The sequence below is a fragment of the Xenopus laevis genome, chromosome 2L, assembly GCF_017654675.1.
Source record: "Xenopus laevis strain J_2021 chromosome 2L, Xenopus_laevis_v10.1, whole genome shotgun sequence".
In the NCBI taxonomy this organism is placed as follows: Eukaryota; Metazoa; Chordata; class Amphibia; order Anura; family Pipidae; genus Xenopus; species Xenopus laevis.
This window is the reverse complement of record NC_054373.1, coordinates 104,465,524-104,492,442: the sequence shown is the minus strand read 5'-3', so window position 1 is coordinate 104,492,442 and position 26,919 is coordinate 104,465,524. Positions and strand designations below refer to the sequence as shown.

The window sequence follows — 26,919 nt, the reverse complement described above, 5'->3', positions numbered from 1 at the left end:
TGGAATTCCTGGCCCTCCTCTGTAAGAAGAGTCTGGGTTTATTGTTCACTTCCACTGGGCAAAACACGTAGCAACATGCTGAGGATGACATTGAATTTGAATAATGGATTAATATCTCTATAATGGTTAGTAGGAGACCATAACTACCAGAAAACAAGCCCCAACACCAATAAAATGTCCCAAAACAGGGGAAAGGCAGTGGTAACAATATACCCATCTCCAAAAAAATGGGGTAAGGTGTTAAAAATTTACCCTACTATAAAAATGTTAATAGCCCCCTAATTCACTATGGAGTTGAGAAGCAAGATGCAATACCAGAGGCTCATGATAAGATTATTTGAAAGAAGGCATTTCAAACAACAGCATGCTTACCACAGAGGGAAACTCTGAATATCTTTTAGGGTAAGGACACACTGGATGATTTGTCGCCAACGTTTAAAAAAAGTAGATCGCGGCGACAAGACAATCGTCTTTTTTGAACAGACGATTCACAGCGACTATTGGCACAGAGCGATTTGTATCCCATTACTCTGTGCGGTACGTGCTCCACCCAAACCGGAAACGGTTTGTGCTTCCCGCTGTTACCTGGCGTCTTTACGTGCTTGCGTTCTTGCGTCATTGCGTTCGCATTGTAATTTGAATACAATTGCTGCTACTTATCTGTATGTGTGTGCGTGTCTAGGAGATTTCAGTGCTTTTCTAAGTACATGCTATTTCTGATAAATCGCTCGGAAAAGGGTCTCAGTGTGTTTTGGAGCTACAGGCGATTCACAAACGCGCTGTGGGCACAGGAGCTGGCGTCTTTCATTTGTTTTTGTTCAGAGACAAAACGAGCGATATGTCGCCGCGATTTGCTTTTTAAAAACGTTGGTGACAAATCGTCCAGTGTGTCCTTACCCTTAGGGTGGTGGCAGACAGGGTCGGACTGGGGGGCCCGGGGCCCACCGGGACTACTGTCCAGGGCCCCTTCCGACCCGCCCCCCAACCCCTACTGCGACGCGCTGAGCGCACGCACACAAAGGCGCCGCTTGGCGCACCAGCGTGAAGGCGCCTGGCGCATGCGCAGAAGGCGCTGCGCTGATCGGCGCTGCGGGAGTGCGGGAGGGAAACTTTTTAAAAGATATCTGGAGAGGTGTCTGGCCCGGCGGGGGCCCATTAAGGGTCGGGGCCCACCGGGTATTTTCCCGGTGTCCCGCCGGGCCAGTCCGACACTGGTGGCAGATAGGGAGATTAGTCACCCAGCAACAAGAATACAAATCGCTGGCGCGATGGCATACATATCGCTTTGGATTTCCGAAGCCGCCCGAGGTTTTCTCGTGAGGCACATCTGAAGTTTTCTCGTGAGGTAAATCCGAAGGGATTCGTATGCCACCCTGCCGGCGATTTGTATTCTTGCCCGGCGGGAAGGCATTTCGGGGAGATTAATCGCCTGCAGTAGAGAAGATTTTTCGCAGGGCGACTAATCTCCCCATCTGCCACCACCCTACCTGTTTTTATGTTTTCTCAAATATTAACTTGGCATAATATAAAAAAGAATGTCTCCACTGCTGTTAAATCTGATTAGGAAATTTGGTAGGTAACTTCATATTATAAGGTCACAGAACTCAGTGGCGATATCCTTATAAATGACACTACGGAGTGTGTACATTATCCACGACATACACAGAACTGTCAGTTCATTTCATGGCAGAGAAACTGAGGAGGGCAATCATTTCATCAGACGACTGGAGGGCACATAACGAATGCAACTGGCTAGTAAAAATGATCCTTAATGCCAATGTTATTAATAGGGAAGATAAAAATATAAGAAGGCTGGTATTTTTTTCCTAGACAACCCTAAACCAGCAGAACCTGATTGACATCAAATCAATTGAGTATATATGCTCACACCCTGCATATGTTTTGTTTTGTCTGCTGTCAGACATCTGCTCTCTGTGATTTAAAAGCTACATATAAAGTCCAAAAGGTTTGCTAGTGAGGGACAGTTCCATGCGCCATTAAAAGTGTTCATTTTGAAGCAGTCCTGTGCTTGCCTACTCTCACTGCAGTTCTCTAACCCTGCCCACTAATCTGTAATCTGGAAGCACAGCCCTCCACGCACAGCAGCCTGCTCCTAATAACAAACGCACATACACACAATTGTGTTAATCCAGTAGCCCATAATCTTCATCCTGCCTCCACAGCAGCTCAATAAATCTCTCCCCAAACAGTATAAACGAACAGGAGAAGGGCAGAATGTCATTTGCACACATGCCATCGCTTCTCTTCAGTCCTTTCCTCTTTCCTCCTTGAAGCTGCTTTGTTAATCCTGTATGTAAATTACAGCCAATAGATGTTGTTGTTGAGCAGGGCTGGGATTAGAGACAGGGCGAATGGCTTTCAATCTTACTGGGATTACAGAACAAAGGGACTCCTGCTACACACACACACACAAGATTTTATTTTGGGAGGGGGCTGGGATTCTAACAAACCTCCCGTCAGACAGGAGCCAAGGGGGGGTTGATAGAAGACAGATACATATTTATTTCCCCAGCAGCTCGGGGTTGATTCTGGGAAGAAATTATAAATCCTGTTTCAGAATCATCAGCAGCAGCAACAACAACCCCCTCCTTCCATCTCCTCCTCATTAATTAGAGGAAGGAACCTCAGTCCGGGGCTAAAGGAGGATCTCACACAGGAGCACTGGGACCTCTTTTGGTAAGGAAAAAAAAACTTTTGTCTCTCGTTAAATGGTTTTTCTTTTAAAATGTGTGCAAAGTGCCTGTACCATTGCCTGCACGTGACTTGGAGAGGGCGGTTTTGGTGCTGCCCTGGATTATTGGGATGTGATGGGCCAGTTGTGTGTGTGTGTGTGTGAGAGTGTGTCAGTGTTATTTATATAGGCAGAGGAGGGAAGGGGATTGGGATTTGTGTGATATGAGGAAACTTGAAGTCGCTGCAGAGCTACAATGAGGTCAGAGTGTGGGTGTGTATATTTGTGTGTATGTGTGGCACTTCTGAGGTGTTGGGGGCTTCATTTTTTGGCAATTGAGCAGATGAACAGTTGACCTATGACGTGCCCTCCCACCACAGACAGCAGCATGTAGTCACTTTCCATTTCTTTTCCCTTTTAACATAAGTACCTCAGTCTTTCTTCTTCCATTCACCGCCTGCTGCTACTCTGGTCATATAAGGCGATGGCCACCCATATAACACTTAACCTGAGCCAGGAATCTTATGGTTTTATTGTATTAAATGCCAGGCTAAAACAAAATGCTTCCCTATTACTTGCGTTGCATTAAAACAAACGGCAGTTTTAATTACGCTATTAAGCAAAATAATGCAAAAAATAAAAAGCACATATGAGGAGGTATTGATTTAATAAGTACGACACCGACATGCTCGAAGGCATTAGAAAGCAAGCGAAGAACTAACGGCGCTTTATTAATATGATTATTAAAGTCTATTTATGAAGTACCAACATATTCTGCAGTGCTGTAAAATAGATCCGAATATACATTAAATTTACAATTACTGAGGGCCATCTGAAAGTAAGATGTCACAAGGTGTGGAGAACTTTAAATCCAACCTGCTGTTCTGCAAAATCACAATATCCACTGTCCGTGTACTCTGGGAATTGTAATTCAACAAAAAAAAAACTGGGAGGGGACCACAGGTTGGACTTCACTGCAGTAACACACACACACTCCCTTGTTTATACACCTGCCACTGTCATTCTTGGAGTGTTTACAGCTGCTTATTGTGTGTATTTTGATATAATTTGTGAATTTGTCATAAAAAAGCAATTGATGTTATTATAAATTCATAACCTTACAAAAGTTAAAAGTAGATTAAATACCTTTATACTTAATTTGATTTATAATGTGCTTCATGTAAATGTACTACCTTCCACACTGTTCTACTATTGTAAAATACGGTATCCCATCAATCACAGGCTTTTTAGCCTTGCTGCACCTTTCAATATTACAATTTAAGCTAAGGGGTCCAACTTTCTGAGCAATAATGACGTCTTTTTCAATAATTTGTGCTTGGTTACAAAAAAAGACATTGTACAATGGACACTTACAAGTTCCATACTAAAAAAATTATCATAAAATTGCTAAGCTACCGTCAGGGCCAGATTTACATATCAGGCGCCCCTAAGCCTGCTGTTGTTTGTCACCCCGTCCCCTCCCCTTTATTTCTGAACATTTTTGGAGTAATGGGGATTGGTGCAGAAGAAGTTTAAAAAAAATTATATTATTTCTTGCTCATTCCCAGTGTTTTTGAACCAATGTGGGTGCGGTTGGGCAGCATGCCGCCCCCTAAAGTCCTGCTACCCTAGGCCAGGCCTTGGTGACCTTCCGACAACTGCCGGGCTAACGTACCCGTGTAAAAGTAATAGGGATGCACCGAATCCACTATTTTGGATTCGGCCAAACCCCGAGTCCTCTGTGAAAGATTCGGCTGAACCCTAATTTGCATATGCAAATCAGTGAGGGGGACGGAAAGAGAGAGCCGCACACAAGATGAAAGACTACAAGAATGTGCAGCATTAGGAACAGTATGATGGTAGCCGCAATAACTTACAGTAGGGTCTGTATACCATTGCTGCCCTCGCATGTGCAATACTTACACAATACTTTATGGCCCACACATTTATAAGTGCTGAAAAGATTTAACCTTGGAGGACAACATTCTGAATGGTGCAATAGCAAATGCACAAGGAGACAGCGTTTTTTTGACCCTTTGGGTGCCTACATTAAGAAACTGGTGCTATTCGTTGCTAGGCACTTGTATTTTCCCCACAAATGAGAATAGATTCTAAAAAATAAAAATCCCAAACAAGAACAGCCGATCCTGGCCCCTTTGCCACCTCCCCCCCTGCACTCACCTTTTTGGTGCCGGAGGGGGTCCAGGGGTCCACAACGCTATCACAATTGTGCTCCCTGTGCTAGAAGAGTCAAATTTCCACAAATTCGGCACTTAGGGCAAAGACAGACGAGAAGATTCGGAGAGATTAGTCGTCCGGCGTGAGGCAACTTCAGACAACTTTGGAAAATTAAGAGCTCAGAGTGTCATCCTGCTGGCGATTTTAGTTTCTAGCCACAGGAAGACAGTTCAGGGAGATAAGTTGCCCTAAGAAAAGGCAATTTATAGCCAGACGACTAAATCTCCCGGACTCTTCTCTGCCCTTAATGTTACCAGGAGCACCATTTTTTCCGGAGGCAAGTTTCTCAACTTGCCTCATTAGCACAGCGTCCCTGCACACAAGTGAAGAAGAAGGTGTTGAAATTTCCCTCTGGTGGACTGTGGCAAGTTATTTTTTTGATACTTTGATAAATATGGCCTTAAAATGTTTGACTAGTGCACTTGTACTTAGCACCATAGGGGTGTATCCTCATTTTAATCGAAACACAAAATGTTGTAGAGCTGTGTAATAGTAAAGAGTTTATTTCATGATCCATTCTGTTTTAAAATTTCAATCTCTCCGTCTCTTTAGCAGCAGTAGAAGGAAGTAGAGATCAGTTTGTGGAGTTTTATGCCTACGCGGGGCACTAGGCTAGAGACTGGGTCACCAGGCATGAAACGCATCAGGCCGTATCTCTTTTTGACCTGATGAAAATAAACTTTGTGTAACTGAATTGTGACATTATACTGCTATGCCTGCTCTCTACTTTTTTGGCATTAATCATTCATCCTAACTGAATGGGACCCTAGCAGTGCACCCATATTCTTACTGTAATGCTGCTTCTGCGACACTCTTTGAAAAGAGTGGGATGAACTGCAATTAGCGTTGGCATCACCCCAGGATTTTCTAGTTCTGGAGGGCAAAAATAAAAAAAATGCTAATTTTCAAAGTGAATGGGAATCACCACTATGTGGGCTACAACAAATTAGTGATTGGTATTTAAATACATATTCTTTTACAAAAACTATGCCTGTGATATTTATGTACTTGCACGTGTGGTATCTGTAATAAATGAACCTGTTTCATTTTAAGAGTCTCAAAATTCGAGCCTAACTCCTGCACTTGGTTTCCCATGTGGTGGGAATCTAGCGTATGATATTATGTGCCCGTTGGTTCTTATGTCTGGCAGCTCCCCTGTATTCACAAACTACAGTTTTCATTCTTCTTGCTTACAAGTCTTTGTACTGCCAAGGTAACTATAGGCTGCCAGCTGTGTGGCCTACTGCATTTGTTTTTATTGTACCTTTATTCAGCTCCTCTTATAACAAGTCCCCAATACATTATACATACAGACATGGCAGCCAGAATTATTCAGGATACAGTAGGCAGGCATTTCGAATGAGGCAATAGTTTATTCACATTAATCCATTGATTGAAAGGCTGGCTTCTCACCGTGTACTCCAGATCTTTCATATTTGCTAGATGTTTTCCTATCTATATGTGGAAGTTTTATAAGTGGCAGGTGTATGTGTAATATATTAGGGCATATTCCATTTGTCTGCAATGGGAAATTTTGTTGAAGGAATTGCTTTATTGCTTTTCTGCTGGAGGAAAGTCGTAACTACAAAACAAATATATGGGTTTAGATAACAGTAGTAACATGTGAATTTATTGCATGCTCGCATAGTCAGTCAGGTAGCCAGTCAGAGATTCTTTGCTTTGATAGGATCAGTTGTTCTATTGCTTTTATAGGAAATACTGTACAATATGTGATAATTTGTCACAAATTCATGACCATACAAAGGCACCTTTGTAGGGTTGCCACCTTTTCTGGAAATAAATACCAGCCTTCCTATATATTTATCTTTTTTCCCTATTAATAACATTGGGATCAGCCATAATTTTTTCCGACCAGGCCGGTAAAATACCGGCCAGGTGGCAACCCTAGCACTATGCCATGGGTACAAAGGTTTTATACAGGTCATGAAACTGTGCTAACTTGTTATGTACCCCCCAGTGTGTCTAATCTCTTACCTTACCTGGCTCTCCTAATTGATGAAACAGACCAGACACAAGGGATCCTTGACACAGGCAAGAAGATTGCATTGCTGTGCATATTAGAATCATACACCAGGCCAGTGTATTTTTGAGAGAAGATGAGTGCCTGCCTGGGGTCTGAGTTAAGTGATTATAATTCATAATGATCCAACCACATCTCTGCTCCTACAGTTTTTTAAAGTGCCTACACAATTTAAAAATGTGCTCGCAAAAGATAATTTTTGCATACACAGCCAAAAACAAATTAGAGGGAATGATGTTAGTGAGGTAGTAGCAAATTGGCACCCCCAGTCATTGACCCTGTCTGTCTTAAACGATAGTCTAGGACACCAATGTTATGCTTTATTTAGCATAAGACTAAAGCCACCCCACCTAAAGAAAAAAAAACACACACACACAAATATATATAATTCATTTTAGCGGATGCCTCTTAAAACAATTAACTGTTTCAATGTTCTTAATGGCTTACGGTACATAGGACTATGTTTTTGTTTTAATTTAATCAATGCATGTTTGCCAGGAGTCTTGCCTGCAGGGTCACTGCTTTGCTGGAGTCACTCACGGTCTTATAATGATTAACTGCTGCCTGTAGAAGTCTGTCATGTCATAGCCAGCAAGGCAGAATAAGGTTGAGCCTGCATTTTATTAAGGCTGGATCCACCATTGTGTGTCCATGATTGAATGGAGTACCTGGCATTGCAAATGGCAAAAACCTTTCAGCAAAACTGTTATGCTTTCAAGCTTTCATACATGGCATGTACTAAGAATAGTAAAAACACAAGAGAAAGGAAAAAAACCCTACATTTTCAAGTAATCAGCCTGCGGGCCCAGCGGAGGGATAATATATAACTGACCATTCATGGTGTGACATCCTTTCTAGCATGCTGATACTCTATGTACCAGACAACATGGTACATCAGCAGATTTTTAAACTTGACAAATCGACAAACTGACTGATATCCATAGCACAAAAAAAAAAATCAGTCTTCCTACAAATTTATAGGTACCGCAAATTATGCAAAACTTTGCTGTGAATGTAACTACATTTTTCCTAGTGAATAACAACACTTTCTGTAAATGTAGTAGATTTTTCTTTAATACTGGGGACTAGTTTAACACTGCTAATAAGATCTACATAATGCTAATAATCATTAGTAAATACTTCAGCACTGTTATAGGCGCTGAATGTTGAACATGTCAGTCTTTGTGCCATAATATGAATGTTGCACAATGAGTGTGAATGTCACTGCTGTAAACCATGCAGTTGTTAAGTGGGGTTTGCCAATAACACATTATACAGTTATACATCTATATGTATATTGGTTCCCAGTATTGCTGTTGAGCTAGTAACATTGTAAATGGAAATGTATAATGCATCCCAAGTGTAACTGTTCCTGGGCATATCTGGTATGTTCATAGTAAATAAAGCTTACCGGGATACTGAGTAAATGAACTGTGGAACATATTATATTGTTTGTAACAAGAGTAGACCATATCATGACCTAGTGTATACCTAAATGTTCTTTAAATATTTACCTACTTGTTCTTGAAGGCCTAAGTGTTTACCTTCCATGAGATCATTATGCTGAAGAACTTCTCAGAGTGTTCTCTAATCTGTCTTTGGAATGGGTCCCTAGGGCTTTTTGTGCTGTAGTCGCATTTTGGCAGCATTACTGATTGAAGACTGGCAATGATTTGCTGATTGATTTTAGCACAGTATGTGGGTACTTTCTATGAATTTAATTTGTTATGCCAATCTTCACAGATAAAGGTCCTGACTCTTTCAATGATGTAGACCATTTCTCCTGTATAAACAACATCTATTTTATTTCATCTGGATGAGATACAGATAATTACTTAATTTATGTTATCTGTAGAAGGTAAATTTCCATTTTAATTATGTGATTGGTGAGGTTTAGGCACAGACATGCCCATTTCCAATGTAAACTAATTGTCGGATGCTTTCTCAACTGTGTGAAGTGTGATCTCCTTTGGGTGACAGCCCCCCTGTGCTTTTAGCCTAAATATACTGTATTTGCAGGTAAATGGCTTCTGATGAAACTGAACATAGTGGGAGTGTGATTTTTTTTTGGCACTTAAGCATCTCTGGGGCAGGGACAGTATATGATCAGCAATCTCCCTAAAGGGCTGAGCAGAAAATGGCAGTGCTATAAATAAAGAACAATAATATTTATTTATCATTCAACTGTACTTCATTTGTGGTCCTGTACCCAGTAGAGCTTACAATCTAACGCAAATTTAGAATTAAGAAAAAAAACTGTACCAAAAAAACTTGCAATGCAAACAGTTCTCCTTTGCACACAAGTATGATCTGCTTTGCAAACTTGTTGCAGCGTAACCACCAATGGAATAAAACATGCTGCACATTTTTCATTTACATTACTGTGAATTGAATGTAAAAATGTGTTAAAAATGCTTAAAATCTGCAATTCAGTAAGCTGTGTTGGAAATGTTTTAGAGAATTCAGAATTTGTATTCTTATTTTTGACAAATTTTAATTACATTTACTTATTTTATTACATAATACCATTTTGTTATCGTAAACATTCTTTCAATAGACACACAATATGGTCAATTTTTTTTTATAAACAAGTTACCTAACATATATTTTTGGAAGGAAATCCACTTCCATGCTCTGTCCAGGTTAAAATCAGTCTAAAGACCCCAGTACTGTGTATGGCAGCAGTGTTAACCACTGAGCTGACACTTCAGGATTTACTTTTTTGTAGTTTAAATGTATTATATTTATAAGAATAACCACATAGGATGAAGACCCAGGCATTTTAAGAAAGAAGATGAAGTTATGTAGATGACCATCTTTTGAGACACGGGTATGGGATCTGTTATCCAGAAACATATTATCCAGAAAGCCCTGAATTGCAGGAAAACCATCTCTCATTTTAAAAAAATAATTCACATCTTTTGAATATTATTTTGTTTTTCTCTGTAATAAAAGTATCTTGTACTTCCTCATAACTAAGCTGCATGAATCCATATTGGTGGCAAAAAAATCCTATTGGGTTTATTTGATGTTTAAATATTTTTTTAGTAGACAAGGTATTGTGATCCATCAATTAATTTCTTATAGAACTGGTTTATAATAAATATGCTACACCTAAAATAATTCCCTCCTCAGATACATAGTACTGATACAAAGTAGACATTTCTTTGATGTATAGATTCAAGCATTCCATTATATAAAAAATGCTGTCTGAAATTTAGACAACCCCATATTGCATTAGCTTCTCTGTGTAATGGGATAATGAGGCCTTGGAGGGTTTTAAAGGGGACCCGTCACCCAAACAAAATTATCCAAATCCTATTTTATCATGTTAGTCAAGCAAAATGAACTTTAATTACACTGTATAAATTATTTGAATATTGTTTCCATCAGTCTGGGAACTCATAATTATAGCAACCAAGGAGCCATTTTGTGGATACTGTTATTAAGGCAAGCCTTGCATCATCTCAGAATCTTGTTTGTGCACCAGGGGACAGGGACCCAATATCCATCCCCATGCACTGGCTACACAATTAAATCGTTAAGAGAGCTGGGGGAATGTAGGGAGAGCGATGACATCTAGGAAGTGCTGAATGGAAAGTGAAAGTAATTGCTTGCCCCGCCTCTATGCCTAGGCATAGAGGCGGGGTAGGCAATACTTGATTGACAGCTGATATTTTTAAATGAGTTTACAAGAGCCATGAATACTTTAATAAAAAAAAAGAAATTGGATTTCATATTTAATTTAAGAAGGACTTTTATTATATAGATTTTTATGTCTGGGTGACGAGTCCACTTTAAGCAGATGTTGTGGAGATTTCGCCTCAGTCTTGATCTATTTTTCATAAGCATTTTGATTTAAAAATAAATAGTTGATGGTATATGTCCTTAAAAGTATCAATGTATTACACTTGCATTGAGTACATTAGGACAGCACATTCCATTCTGATGAATCCATGGTCTTTTTAAGATGCAATTTGGGATTTTTTTTATCAGCCTTCAGAGGCTCCTTTTTGATTCACATGGAAATGCCTGTGTTAGATTACAACATATCCATGTCTCAGAGCAATGAAAAGAAACAAGAAGTTGCTATTTAGATGCCCCAAGCATAAGACAAAAACAGCTTTGTCTCAGTTCACATTCTTAGGTGCTTTTTATTTATTTCTTCTGTAACTGTACAGGTATGTAATGTAAATGTCTGAGCAGGCTACAAATGTACAGTATGTTTTCAATGTCTGCAGTTTATTGTATAATACAAAGATATTGTAAATGCACCCATTCATTATACAGGTATGGGATACATTATCCGGAATTATTCAAACTTTTAAAAATTATTTCCTTTTTCTCTGTAATAATAAAACTGCATCTTGTACTTGATCCAAACTAAGATATAATTAATCTTTATTGGAAGCAAAACCAGACTATTGGGTTTATTTAATGTTTACATGAGTTTCTAGTAGACTTAAGGTGTAAAGATCCGTTAACCAGAAAACCCCAGGTCCCAAGCATTCTGGATAACTGTTATACTGCACTGTTATACTCCATCCTTCCTTTTTTTACATAAATATTACATTTCATTACCAACACACCTTAAAAGGGATAAATATAAAGACCTTAGAAGACACCATCCCAGCCAAAAAAATGAACCGATTCAACCGATTCTATATACATGTGCAACCGGAGCAGGAAGTGTGCGCCTGCGCACACAAGGAGAGACGCGCTGGGAGGTAAGACCTGGGAAGTATCTCCCGGTGCATATTGCAGGTGTTTTGCCTATATGGTAAAGTTGTTACTGAATGCAATCGTGGTATTAACCATAAATTAATAAAATTATTAATATATAAGCTATACAACAGTTAACATGTTTCCTTTGAAGAGCGGTTTCAAGAAGATGACATTGTAAAAGGGGTATATGGCAGTGTAACAAAAAACAAAATGAATGGACAAAGGAATCCAGAGAATGTCTTTATGGGTGTTAAACCATACCTCCCAACTGTCCTGTTTTTTGCGTGACAGTCCCGATTTTGACAGCTCAGCCTTCAGTCGCGGATTTGTTACTGAAATCTCCTGAGGGTGAAGAGCTACGTGCCTAGGGCGCAAAGGTGGAGGGGCACCAGCACGTACCTCTTCTGACTCCTTCCCCTAGTTCGGACTGTTGTATCCAGAAGCTGCGGCAGGTGTTTCTTCCACAAGTTCATGTGCGCTCTTCCGCACTAGCGCTTCCTCTGCGCATGCGCATTTGTGCTGCCTTGGCGATTTGCTCTTCTGCACATGCGCGAGTAGTAGGCGGGCAACGAAGTCGGCCGGGTTGCCTACGGAGTCCGGCCGACTTGCCCCGGCACTGTACAATTTAAGGTAAGCAAAGAGACAATAGTAACTATTTAAGATAAAATAAAGTTTCTTGGGGAAACTGACTTGCAGCTTAAAGTGCAATTCACCTTCATTAGCAAAACTATAATAACACTTAAAACCTGACCCTACAACCCCCAGAAATGTGTTCAAACTTTCGATAACCTGCCAAATTTTGTAAAATGGACATTTTAATTAGGGAGTGTGGCCAAAAAATTTCACCGTGCATAAAACCTATAGCTTTAGCCTTTGTAATTCGATTATGCTCCTTTTTCCAACCATTGCTAATGGCCTTTAAACTGAAGACAATGAGAGGTCTGTTCTGGTGACTGTATATGCTACTCAAGGTTATTGGAAAAAGCAAATAATTTCTAGGTCACATTGTGGGTAAGACAGCCCTGCCAATGATGTTCATATCCTGTGACCCCACGCCAAAATCCGTGGGTTGACACTATTGGTGGTACAGCTGCCCAAACCTAGCCCAAGTCACTTATGAAGTTGATGTACTGTCTGCTGGTATTGAGGAATGCAGTCAGCATCCTCACTTCCAGAGTCTGACTTCTGCCTGTAACGTCAGTTGGCTGCAGGTCTGGACTGAGAATTAAAATAGGCCCTGCCATTTTTGGTACACAGAAGCCCAACCAGCTCACACAGAGGCCCAAACAGCCCCCACCAGCCCGCTAAATACTGACTTTCTATAGCACCGTATCAGTGTCAGACTGGCCCGCCAGGATACCAGGAAAACTCCAGATGGGCCCAGGTGTCAGTGGGCCCTCCTGCTGTTAAACATTTGGCGTATTTCATGGCCATTCACTATTTCTATTATTATTAACATATATTTATATAGCGCCAACATATTGCATAGCACTGTGAGGTATGAAAAGGAAGTGACTAAATAAATGGAATAATAGATTATAGTATGTAAATAAAAGATACTAGGAGAATAGTGGTTGAGTGAGGAGAGGAAGAATAATAGTACTAAGAGTGGGCCCCTGGTCTAAGATTAATTGATGGACCCCTGGTCAAAGGTTTTATGGTGGGCCCCTGGTGTCCCAATCCGACACTGCACCTTATAGCAGCCCCCACAGATTGCCAGTCCAGACCTGGTTGGCTGTAGCTAAGATTCCATTGATTTAGGAAATAAGTGGTCTTAACAAACATGATGATTGTTGCTTCCCCAACTGATCTAAGGTGTTTCTTTATGGAATGGAGACTGGTATTTTAGCTTTATCCTCCCTGAATTATCTGACTTGACATTAACCAAAAAAATGTTCCTCCAAATCATAACCCAGAAGACAGATTAATTGCCCAATTAACAGCTGTCTTTCTTAAAAAATGCTTTGAAACACTGACTTCATTCATGCCCCCCCAACATTCCCAATTAGGAAATACAGTATATAACAAGCTTCCAGTCAACCCTAGCCAAGTCCAGTTACAGAAAAAATCTTTTATTTATGTGCCTTAATTCATGTGCCAACTTCCCTAATTGTTAGTACAGTCGTGATTCAGGCACCCACAAACAATTAGGGAATATGGCACATGCATTGAGAAGAAGGGAAGGGAAATATCACTGATTTTATAATTTCGTAGCTGTTTCTTTAACCAATGCCCAAACGTATGAACCCAAATAGGCATCCACAGCTAATAACTCAACACTATGCTGACATGTAAAAGCATGCAGTCTGACTGCAATAGCTATACTCCTAGAATCCGATAATGGTGTGAGGCATATTATGCCTAATGTGATTTTATAAAGCTGGAGTACCACAGGTTTGTTCAAAAAGAGATATGCTGTAGAACTCTCTGCCGATGGAAAGGAATACCTGCATGGTGTTGCATAGCTTTGAAAGTTTTAAATTATTATATTGTTTTGTCTGGACTTTACCCTAAGGTGGTAGCACAGTTTTACTTTTATTTGCTTGGTTTTGAAACGTGATATTTTAGTAGTGTATTCATATTCTGAGTGACAGAATTCTTGTCTTTTCATCTGTACCTGATCTATCAAAATATGTATTTTGTACAATGTATGTACTTAAAGTGATACTGACGTATCAGTAAATTATGCACCGTCATCAAAAAACAGTGCCCTGACAGGGCATTTAAAGGAGAAGGAAAGTCTTTTTTTACTTGGGAGTGCCAAAAGTTAGGCACTTAAATGACTGTATTTACTTACCTAATACCTCGGGCCAGTGTTCCTATAAGCAGAAAACTGCCCAGCCGGTGGTTCCTCTTCCTGCTTCTTCTTTCTTCTCGCAGCTGTGCATACGCAGTAGAGTGATAAGCCGAACTTTAAGTAAAAAGCTGGCTATTATACTTTTCTCTTTGAAGAGAGAAGAAGCAGAGGAAGAGTATCATTCAGTGGTGCTTGCAGGAACACAAGCCCATGGTATTAGGTAAGTAAAAAAAAAAAGCCTTTGCTTCTCCTTTAAAGCTTCCACTGTTGCTGTCAGGGGTAGTGAATATTGGGCTGCTGGCTCAGTGTAGAGGGGAATGTAGCCGGCACTGATGGTATCTTGAAGTGCTTTATTGCCAAAACTGTTGACTGAAACAAGCATCTTTGCAGTTTGCCCCTGAGTGGCAATTTTAGATGCTTGGGAAATAGTGTGCACCCAAATCTCACCCATTTGACCCATATGCACACTAATCAAGCCAGACATTATTGTCATCACAACTACATAAAAATGTACACAGTGAGAATGAAATTATTCAATTTCTTCATTTGCATCTATATTGGTATGTCACACGGAAGTTGTGGTGGAGTGCCTGTAATAGCTTAAAATCCTGGGAAAAAATTGCATTATGGTTTTAAAAAAAGCCAAAATGCATATTTGACTTTGTAAATGAGTCCTAAAACCTTATGCCACAGAAATCTTTACCTCATCAAATAGAAAAAGCCATAAACAACTTGCTCTCTCTTTTATACAGATGAATTTACATTTTACTGAACTATTGTGAAAGTATTCTATGGCAAATAATGAAACACGCTGTAAAATGAATTTTAGAATTGTTGTTTTGAGCAATTAAACATCAGGAAAGCGTAGAAAAATATTATTATTATGGCAATACTTGTGATTTGTGTTCTAATAAAGAGTTCTTTTACTCAGTGCCTCAAGGACAGAGACATTCAGTTGGAACCAAACAACCTGAAGGCTTATTTTTATTAGTGTGTGTTTCACCACACTAAAAGTTGTGCCTTTGTATAATGATATTGGTGGGGGGGATGGTGTCTTAGGTCGCTTGCACAGCACATCCCCTGAATGAGGTTTGCCGTTTACAAGATTAAACGGCCCTTTTTAACATTGTTCAAATACCACAAGATTAGTTTCCAAGGAGACCAAAGATGGTTGCCATAGGCACTAGAGGCCCAGGAATTAGGATTGCGATTTTATTTCTCCCAAAGGAGCTAAGGCAGTAGTACTATCTAAAGAGAGTTATACCTTTGTATTTTTATAATTAATATATTTGCTAGTTGAAGCCAGTTACTCGCATTTGTTTATGCTTTTAGTTGCTGTAAACCTTATTACACGATTGGCCTACCTACAAGTCCTTTAAATATAATGACAAGACAGCCTGACATCTGTAGTTGCTGCCATGTAAATATAATTTGTAGGGACATTTTTGCTTCTGGGCTAGTGGACCAAACCCACAATGCTCTGAAATACTGAAAATGTTGTTTTCATGCACCGCCTCTTGATTACTATGGCTTTCAAAGTGACTGATAGCCCTAAAATTTACTTGCAGGTTATAGCAATATTAAAATGTACATTTTAATGCACAAAGCTGCTGATGTACTGTAACTCCCAGACTCCCAGCAGATTATTCTGGCTGTTATATAGCAACAACAGCTAGAGGTTTGTAGGTTTTACAAGTTAAGGTGGCCATACAAGGGCCGATAAAAGCTGCCGACAGACCGAGTCGGCAGTTTATTGGCCCGTGTATGGGGGCCCCCAACGGGTTTCCCCGATCGAGATGTGGCTGAAAGTCGGCCAGATCTCGTTTGGATGGGACTAAAAATTCCGTCGGATCGTGGCCGCATCTGTTCCATGATGCGGTCCCGCGATCCGACTGCCCGTTCGCGTTCGATAGGATCCGATCGTTGGGCCCTAGGGCCCACGATCGGATCAGCCCGATATTGCCCACCTCAAACGAGCTGATCTCTCCATGTATGGCCACCTTAAAAGAGATACAGTACATGTACAAAGTCTTAGGGGTTATTTACTTAAATCCGATTTTATCTTAATATTTAAATAAAAAAACGACAACCAAACTCCCATACTCGATTTTACCTTATTTGTTATTAAACAAGCTTGATTTAATTGGTTCGAATAAAAACTCGATAAAATTGAGTGAAAACCTGAATCGTACAATTGTTTGTTTTTTTTAGTTTTTTCCTAAATCGCTCAATTTTTTCAGGGTTTTTCTTGAACAGCCCATGTTTTTTAGATTTTTGCCTGAAAAGCCAGAAATGGTAAGGCTAATTCCAGCGCAGACCCCAGAAACTTGCAAATATGATAGGGACCTCGGCTATTGACATACACAACCTCGGATTCAGGCCTTTTGCAGCATCAGGCTTTAATAAATCTTGAAAAATTTGAGTTTTGCCCAAAAAGCCTGACCGGAGTTTAGTAAATAGCCACCTTTTATGTTATTTTCAGTAATATGAGGTGCGTGAAATGTGTGAAAAAGTGTGAAATGCAACAATTGGTGCAATTTGCTATGTTTTTACTTACAATAGCATCTTTTTAATTAGAATTGCACCCAGAGTGCTGGGTCATACTCCTTGTACCTCATATGTGCAAGGGCATATAAGGGATGTTAGTATAAGTAGCATGGAACAAATGCTTTCGCTTTCTGGATCTATTCAAATTTACTCTCATTTGAGTGCCTAATACTGCACCTGCTATTAGTAAATGAGTAACTAAGTTTTCCACATTTGAATGTATAATAAATACTAAAACAAAATGCAGGTGAAAACAATGCCACTGTAATGCCTTTGCCAATGGGAGCAACCTTTTCTTAGGTACACTTATCTGAGATATATTAATCTGAGAAAAGAGCATATCTTTCTCTGATATATGAGGTAGGCAACATTGGGCTGCTCCTCACTCTGAGCTAAAACAATGGGTGCTCCTCTCCCAATACGTACGTGGAACATGGGGGGGGGGGGGAGGTGTGGACCCAAGACCCAAGTCTAACATTTTACCAATAAAACCTAATAACTTAATTACCCTTGAATTAACTTTTTGTGTGATGTAAAGAGTGATATTCTGAGACAATTTGCAGTTGGTTTCCATTTTTCATTATTTGTGCTTTCTGACTTATTTAACTTTTTATTCCACAGCTCTCCAGTTTGCAATTTCAGCAATCTGGTTGCTAGGGTCCACATTACCCTAGCAACCATGCATTGATTTGAATAAGAAAGTGGAATATGAATAGAAGAAAGTCTGAATGGTAAGATAAGTTTTAAAAAGTAGCAATAACAATACAGTGACCTCCATTTGAAAGCTGGAAAGAGTCACAGAAAAAAGGCAAATACTTAAAAAGCTATAGAAAATAAATAATGCATGCCAACTGAAAATTTGCTTAGAATTGGCCATTCTATAACTGGAAGGTAAATCAACCCTTTAATTGAGTTAGCCTATCCATTCTTCATTACAGGAGAAGGAAAAGCATTCTTTACTTGGGGGTGCCAAAAGATAGGTACCCCCAAGTGTATTTTATTTACTTACCTCATCCCCCAGGCCGGTGCTCCTATCGTCAGAAAACTGCAACAGCCCGGGGTTCTTCCAGCGAGAACCGCGGATCGATCTGCCTTCGGCTTCTTCTTTCTTCGCGCAATAGTGCAAAAAGCTGAACTTTAACGAAGAAATCAACTATTTCGTTCTACTGCGCATGCGTCTGCCCTGGGAAATTTGAGGAAAGAATTAGAATAAAGCCGATCGATCCATGGTGCTCGTTGGAATAACCCCGGCCGGGTGCAGTTTTGTCCTGATAGGAGCATTGGCCCGGGTGTGATGTAAGTAGATACAATCACTTGGTTGTGCCTAACATTTAGAACTCACAATTAAATATGCCTTTCCTTCTCCTTTAAATAATAGCAGACTTTCCTTTTGTATCTGATTATATACCCAACTCTTTAGACTAACATCCCATATGTATAAATGCAAATATGCAGGAAAGGAATGCTACTGATTCTATCGCATTTTGCAGTAGGCTGAATGGTTGGTACTGGAATTGTAGCTATAAGTCTCAGCAACTGCATATAAGTTATTTAAAGTCTCAAGAGGCTAGGTTTGAAAATAACAACAGCCGACAGCACGTGAGAAAAAACTGCCTCAGAAAAAAATTACCATCGAAAGAAAAGTAATTCTCACTGAGGTGGAAAGATAACCATTAGCAAGATCCTCTTTGCAAACCACAAATCAACAGCCCCAGAAACTACAATTGAAATTCTCAGCTCCTTTTCAACAGGATCTTTACTAAATCTGACATAGGCTGCTGTGCAAAGAAACAACCTGCTCTAATATGCATTAAAACATGCAATTCTGAACAGTAGGAAAAAAACAATATAACCTGATGCCTTTATCTATATTTTTTCTCTCTCAGGGTGGATTTTGTTTGACGAAAGCCAAATCACCTTCAACCCCTAATGCTTGTTTTTATATTTAAACTTAGGTGGGGGGATATTTGTTGTAATGTTGGCAACAACCGTGTAGTTGACCAGATAATTGTTTCTCAGCAGGTGCTTGTATTACAAAATGAGAACTCTCCAGTATACAGAGATTTATCTCCATTCAAATTAGAAGTGCTGCAAGGTATGGAGGATTATTATTATACTCCTACAGTATATAGTGTTGATATATTCAACATCGCTTTAAAGAATGTATATATTATTCACTACAGTCCCTTACAAACACTATGGACCATTTATCAAAAGCCAATAAATACATGTGTATATATATATATATATATATATATATATATATATATATATATATATATATATATATATATATATATATATATATATATATATATATATATATATATATATAACCAAAGGAATGGTGCACTCCGTAGACAAAATGCCTGGGTGCCAGCATGTGAAATAAGCAGTGAACAAGGATTGCGGCACGCACAGGATTTTAGTGAAAAAACAACAAAAACATTTTATTATTAAGCCTCAACGTTTCGATCCCCCACAGGGAGCAAAAACAAACATCCAGCACCCACCGAAACGTTAGTTGTTCGTATTTGATCCATTTCTTCATAAGAGTGCAAGCTTTTTCCTTTATCTACCTTACATTTTTGGGCTTGTTGCACCCAGGCAACCTTTACCTATTATGTGTTGTACATATATATATATATATATATATATATATATATATATACATATATATATATTCACCCTCCAAAACATCCAGTACATATATATATATATATATATATATATATATATATATATATATATATATATATATATATATATGTGTACTGGATGTTTTTGGAGGGTGAATATAATGCTAGAATATGTGTATATAACACAACAGATAATCAGTTTCTTGAAAATTCATAAGTTCAAAGTTCTTGGTTTAAGGATTTGATAAAAGAAAGTAAAGGTATCCGTACTTACCTTTTCTACTACTGTACTTCTTAGTTTATCTCATGCAAAAGAGTAAAAGTGAGCAGAGAGTGAAGCCCCTGAGACATCACTGCTGATGTCCTTTGTTGTTTGGCACACAGCTAATTCTTTATCTGTCTCGCTGGCTCATAGCCATCATATTGGATTAAACTGGCTAAATCTTCCTATTGAGATTGTTCAGCCTGGAAGCTAAATGCACCCCGTGGTATCTGAGATTAAACACACTTTCTTGTCCAAACAAAGGCAATAAAGGGAAATATATATACCTGTATGTAACATAAGGCCACTCAATAAGGTCTATAGGACATAGATGCATATGCCGCTTTTATATAGCAATGGTTGGCATATAAAATGCCATTTTAAATTATGTTTCTAGACATGCTGGTTCCCTGTGGTAAAGAGAAAATGTTGCGTTTTTGCAGGATGCTATCCCAAACCCAAGCAATCAAAAATGCACTGTGTACCCAAGGGGCTTAACAAGAGTGCATCAAGCCCCCGCCAGAGGGCCTCATGCTCGGGCCTGTCTGCAACCCCCCTCCCCCGACGCATGCTCACTCAGGTGCAAGTGAGTCAATTAAAAGAAGAAAGTGGCAGGGAGGGGATTTGAATGCTATAGAGGAAACAGATCCTGTGGTCCGGGCACCCCTTTTACCCAGCCCCCCACCCCACGAGGGGGGGTCTGCTTCCTATATAGTTACAGCACTGGTGTACCACTTGCAGTCCCAGTATGAACTTATCAACTGCTTTAAGAATGTCCTTATTTCCACTTCTAATAACCCCTATGTTAACTGATTCAGCTTGCTGCATGATCAGTAATGTATAAATAGTGAGTGCTGGTCTGTATTTCAGAAGATGCTGTTGCTCTTTAGCTGTGCTCTGTGAGCCTCCCCCTAAATGGCTCAAAAGTGCACCTATTTGCTTAATGGGGCTATGTATTTATACATATAGCTACTAAATAGCAATGCTGCCCAAAAAAAATCCCAATCAAACCGAGAGCTCTGATAATCGCTGTTTCACATTTGATAAATATGCCCCGTAGAATCCCCTGAAATATTACATTAAGCCTTTTTGAAATGCAGAGCATTAGCACGGTGGCTGCTGGGTTTTGAATCAGAAATGCAGGTCTAATTGCAGTGTGCTGCCTGCCTAATAATGTATTCCTGTCAGGGAAGATTAACAAGTCTCCCTGCAGATATATGATCATATTTCCTTTATTGTATTAAGAAGTAAATTCAGTTGGCAAAAATACCTTTTAAAGCTGTTTGTACTGGGTAAGGAAATACTGTTACATTGTGATGTGTGTAAACTTATCCTTGCTGGTTTGCCACTCTTATAAATGTATACAGTCTAACATTCACAGTGCTTTCCAGACAGCAAATGTATTCAATCCTGCATAAGTATGGTTGTGTATAAAACATTCATGTTGCTATATATGCTTGTTAAACATTTATTTTGTAGTGGCTTGTTCAGCAGTTGTCATACTAGCTGCTGGAATAGAAACTAGCTACCAACTGAGGGCAGCATATTTTTAGTTTTTTTGTTTAAAGAGTCTAAAGGGGTCATTTAAATCCGGAATTGCAGTTGCAGTTCTGCAAATTTCCCTGCAGTCAGTTTGATGTAAAACCCTTTTCATTCTAAATATTTTTTTCAATTCATTTGTTTTTAGATGTTTTTTGTAGGATTCGGCCAAGGCCTTTTTCTGCAGGATTTGGCTGAATCCTTCTGCCTAGCAGAACCGAATCATAATTTGCATATGTAAATTAGGGGCGGGGAGGTAAATCGTGTGACTTTTTTGTCAGAAAACAAGGAAGAAATTTTTCCCCTCCCCACCCCTAATTTGCATATACAAATTAGGGTTCTGATTTGGTTCGGTATTCGGTGCATCCCTAGTTTTTTGTTTTTTCAATTACTTTCCATTATTTATTTTTTTACTGTTTTTCTAAAATCTAAGTTTAAAGTTGAATGTTTCGCGTCTCTGGTGTTTGAGTCTGGCAGCTCAGTAATTCAGGTGCAGACTATAAACTGTTACAATTTTGCAACATTTATTCTTATTTATTCTTTATTCATGCAACTGATTTCTCATCTGGAGTATTAGCAACTATTGTAGCAATTCCAACAGCTGCCTGTTATGATACCAAAGGATTCTGCTCGGCAGGGACAAAGATAAGAAATGTATCAACTAAATGTATCAATTTAGAACAGTTTATAGGGTCGGCGACCCCCCTCCCAGAGCTGCTTCAGAAGGTAAAAAAAATGAGACTTTAAACTTCAATATTAGAAAAACTGTCACACAGAGATAATAGAAAGTAATTGGAAAAAGTTGTTATTTCTGGTGATCTATCTGAAAACAACTAGTTGTTTGAAGGTGAACAATCCCTTTAAAGTTACTTGGGTCAAAATGCACTCGTTGCACTGTATATTTGGAGCCGCTCAAACCTTACTGCCGTCCCTTCTGAATCAAGAGCTGCTGCACCTATTGACACTGGGGAACCCTGCAGCTACCACCACCTCTTAAATAGGCTCCAGGCTTTTCTTAGCACCCAGCATTAATAGGCACTAGGGATGCACAGAACCCTGCTTTTTCTTCTGTGCTGGAACAGCCGGCGTATAGGTGGAAGCAAGTTCGGAAAGCAAGCGTCTTTGCAGGTACAATTTTTACCTGTTCTATAGGGTTCAGATTTGGTTCGGCCAGGCTCTTGGATTCAGCTGAATCCTATAAAAATAGATCAGATTCAGTGAACCATTCAGTGCATCCCTAATAGGCATAGCATATTTGCACCTAAAGAATCAGGAGCAAACGTTACTTGCACTGTGAACACCGAAAATGGAGCTGGACCAGCGTCTGTGCAATTGTGACTGATTTGCGACGACTGCACGTGAAGTCTTTACCCATTCTTCTGCATTACAAGTTGTTTTTGGATGCTTTGTCGCCTGTGGGATAGGCACTCTCCACAGTTTTTTTTTATTGTAGTCAGCGCTATACGCAAAATGTTGGCGCTATATAAAAACATGTTAATAATAATAATAATAGTCTGTTGTGTGAGGCAAGCAATATGGCAGCCACCACCTATATACACTGTATGAATGCAAATATTCATTCATACAATCTTTCACACACAATGTGCTTTGCCCACATACTCCACTGTCTAGCATTATTTAGCATGTCAGATATAAATACTTAGGGGCAGATTCATTAAGGGTCGAATTTCGAAGTTAAAAATACTTCGAAATTCGACCCTCGAATTGAAATCCTTCGACTTCGAATATCGAAGGATTTAGCGCTAATCCTTCGATCGATCGATCGAAGGATTTTTCGTTCGATCGAACGATTAAATCCTTCGAATCGAACGATTCGAAGGATTTTAATCCAACGATCGAAGGAAAATCCTTCGATCAAAAAAAGGTTAGCAAACCTATGGGGACCTTCCCCATAGGCTAACATTGACTTCGGTAGGTTTTACCTGCCGAAGTAGGGGGTCGAAGTTTTTTTTAAAGGGAAAGTACTTCGACTATCGAATGGTCGAATAGTCGAACGATTTTTACTTCGATTCGTTCGATTTCGTTCGAATTCGAACGAATTTAACCAATTCGATGGTCGAAGTACCAAAAAAATACTTCGAAATTCGAAGTATTTTTCATTCGAATCCTTCACTCGAGCTTAGTGAATCTGCCCCCTAGAGTTGCACAATATTGACAGACAGACAAACAGAAAATCATTTAGAGAAGAGCCAACTATTTTAGCTTCTATTTAAAAAAAAAAAGTAAAAACTGCCGTTGTTTGCTGGAGCTTTTTAAGCAGCATTTAACATCAATATTTATAGAAGAAGTTAATGGAATGACAGTTGGCAGAAGAACCACACTGCTGCAGATGTCTGTCTATAATACGATAACAGAAAGCCACAAGGTCTCCTCTTTCAGTTTTTTTTTTCAGTAATTGGGTCTCGTTTTATCTATTTATCTTTTGAAATATTCAGACAATTTACCATGATTTCATTACCAAGTTTTTTCAGTTAGGTGCCTAATTTCTTAATTTCTTACATTATGCGGTCTCTCGTTTTATATGCAAGTATCATTTTTTGCAAAAATGTGATTATCGGCAAAAACATCTAACTTCCTGTGTACTACCATATTTTATATATTCTCCTTGATAAAGGTCCCAATGTGGAACGAAACGTTGGTCACAAGCGGTATGTGAAATGAAGAGATTTTGTTGTTTTTTACCCAAAGCAAGGGAGTGCTGGTCATTACCAAACCTATAGATTTTTATTTGACTCGACAGATCATTTGGAGATGAGTCTCCACTGCATGAATATATGAATTTGTGTGGGGATTGCTATGGTGCTTAACTGTGCTGAAGCAAATCTGAAATGCTTGAAGAGACCAGCTATAATGGCAGAAGCATCGCCTAATTATGGTAATTATGCAATCTAAGCAGAATCCCTGACTAGAGGCCAGCAATATGACAGCTCTTACTCTTCATGTAGTGAAGTAATGTTCTGTGAACAGCAACCAAAACATCTTTTTTTAATTTGGTTGCAAGTTTCAGCATGCGCGGACTTTCAGGTTGTATGCTTACTACAAAGGTTACCAGACCATTGAAAATTCAGGGACACGTTTAATAAATGCATGTTGCAGGGCACTGATTGCATTTGAATTAAACTGCAGCCCTTCTAACTATCTATCTAGACATGTCCATGAAGCTTCAAGTGATCTGTTAAACCTACATTATAGCTAGCCAGGGATTGTAGAGAATGTGGGGAGACATTAATACTGGAAATGGAAATCAGCTATTCAAACGAGTCCCAGTGATTGTAATCAGTGACTTGTTCAGCTCCATTTCCATTAGGGATGCACCGAATCGACTATTTTGGATTCGGCCAAACCCCCGAATCCTTCACGAAAGATTCGGCCGAATGCAAATTAGGGGTGGGAAGCGGAAATCTTTTTTTACTTCCTTGTTTTGTGACAAAAAGTCATGTGATTTCCCTCCCCGCCCCTAATTAGCATATGCGAATTTGCATATGCAAATTAGGATTTGGTTCGGCTGGGTAGAAGGATTCAGCTGAATCCAAATCCTGGCTGAATCCCGAACCGAATCCTGGAATCGGTGCATCCCTAATTTCCATACAGGAGAACTCAGGGGTACTTTTTATGAAGCCTTGATTTTTTTTTCTGGTCGAGCTTTTTAGGGAGAAAAATCGAATTTTAGGGGCAAATTTTTTTTCCCCTCTAAAACCTGTCATGGTCATGTAGAAGTCAATGTCAGATATCCCTTTTAAATTTGAAGATTTTTCTTGACATGTGCTCTGTGCTGGTTTTCGCATGATAATTAGAAAAAGTCTGGGTTTTCAGGCGAGAACTTAAATTAAATTAAACTACAATTCAACCCCCTAGGGGTTGCCACCTGTCAGATTTTTGCCCCTAGTAGACACTCTCTCAAGGCTTTTGCAGGCTTTTGCAGATGAAGAACCATACACATGTCTATATTAATCATGAACTTTATCTATTATTTTAAAAACATTCAAAGGCAGAGAGAGAGAGCAGGCCTGTGAATGCACCTAGGGTGTTTTTTAAAGTATCAAGTTTATGTTTAATTTGGACATTGGGTATGGTCCTTGGTCTGCTCAAGTCCAGAAAGTGTTCAAATGGTACGAAGACCTGGCATACACATCCAGGTGGACAGGCAGTATAGTAAATAGCCATAGTGCCCAAACAAGCTTTAGGGTAAGGCCACACGAGGAGATTCGAGGATATTTTGTCACCTGGCGACTAATCGCTCATGCTGAGGCAGTTCGGGGAGATAGTTGCTCAAAAGACGAGGCGATTAGTCGCCAGGCGACAAAATCTCCCCGAATCTCCTCGTGTGGACTAGCCCTTAGAGTAGTAAGCTGAGAAAGCCGAGTTGTCTGCGAAATGGTCGTCAAAGCGTTCCTGTTTGTGTCCTGCAGGTGATCTAATCTGTGCTCCGGGACTTTGCTACACATCAGAGAATCTAAGTATATGGTGAAAGAGTTCCACTATTGGAATGGGAACCGCATGGTGCATCATGTGTCTGACTGCCACTAGTGATGAGTGATTTTAAAAATGACACCCATAGACGCCAATGGGTGAAAAAATTGTACTGCTACAAAAAAAAATTGATGCCCATAGACTTCAGTGCATTCTTTACAAGTTTTTGGAAAAGCAAAAAGGTTCAGATTTGCCTATCACTATTGGGCACTGCTTGTGTACGTATACAGACTTTTAATAGTGAAGCAAATAAAATCCTTTAATAACTCGAGACTTGAGGCATCTGGAAGTGCTGTGTGATCATAGCAGACTTTGGTTTGGACTAGTGCTCAGTTTTAGGGGCAGATTTATCAAAGGTCGAGTTGAATTTTCGAATGAAAAAAATTTGAATTTCGAGCTATTTTTTGTGTACTTTGACTAGGGAATAGTCCAAATTCAATTTGAATTTAAAAAAAAAAATAAAAAAATGATCATGTACTGTCTCTTTAAAAATGTGACTTCGACCATTCACCATCTAAAACCTGGCGAATTGCTGTTTTAGCCTATGGGGGACCTCCTAGAACCCATTTGGAGTCAATTGGGGGAGTCAAAGTTTTTTGGGGGAAAAACTTCAAATCAAATTCGATCAAATGCGCTATTCCTTCGATTCATGCAATTCGAATTTGGCCGAAAACGGACCTATTTGACAAAAAAAAACTTTGACTTAATTTCAGTTGGTCTTTTTGAATTCGAATTTCAACGTTTTTTCAATTCGAAATTCGATTCTTGATAAATATGCCCCTTAATGTCATTCTCAAAGTAAAATGGGATTATGAGGATTTTGAAATTTATCACATCACATTTAATTCCTAAATTGACTTTGAATTTGGGGATCTTACATACACTATTAGTTATGTTTACTCTTACATACACTATTAGTTATGTTTACTACTGTTACCACAATTTGAT

The 26,919-nt window shown here is 39.3% G+C and overlaps 1 protein-coding gene across 7 annotated transcripts in view; it reads left to right on the top strand.

The window, feature by feature from the left end:
* The first annotated feature begins 2,217 nt into the window (after positions 1–2,217).
* gtf2ird1.L (GTF2I repeat domain containing 1 L homeolog) overlaps positions 2,218–26,919 on the top strand; it is a 62,350-nt gene continuing 37,648 nt past the window's right edge. Inside the window, exons 1-2 of one of the 7 annotated variants that reach the window (XM_018246964.2) lie at positions 17,737–17,771; positions 19,060–19,135. The gene's annotated coding sequence lies outside the window, so the exon portion shown is untranslated. Of the gene's footprint in view, positions 2,698–17,736; positions 17,772–19,059; positions 19,136–20,728; positions 21,234–26,919 lie in introns of those variants that run through there. The other 6 variants (XM_041582270.1, XM_041582272.1, XM_018246965.2 and 3 more) reach the window with 6 other exon arrangements.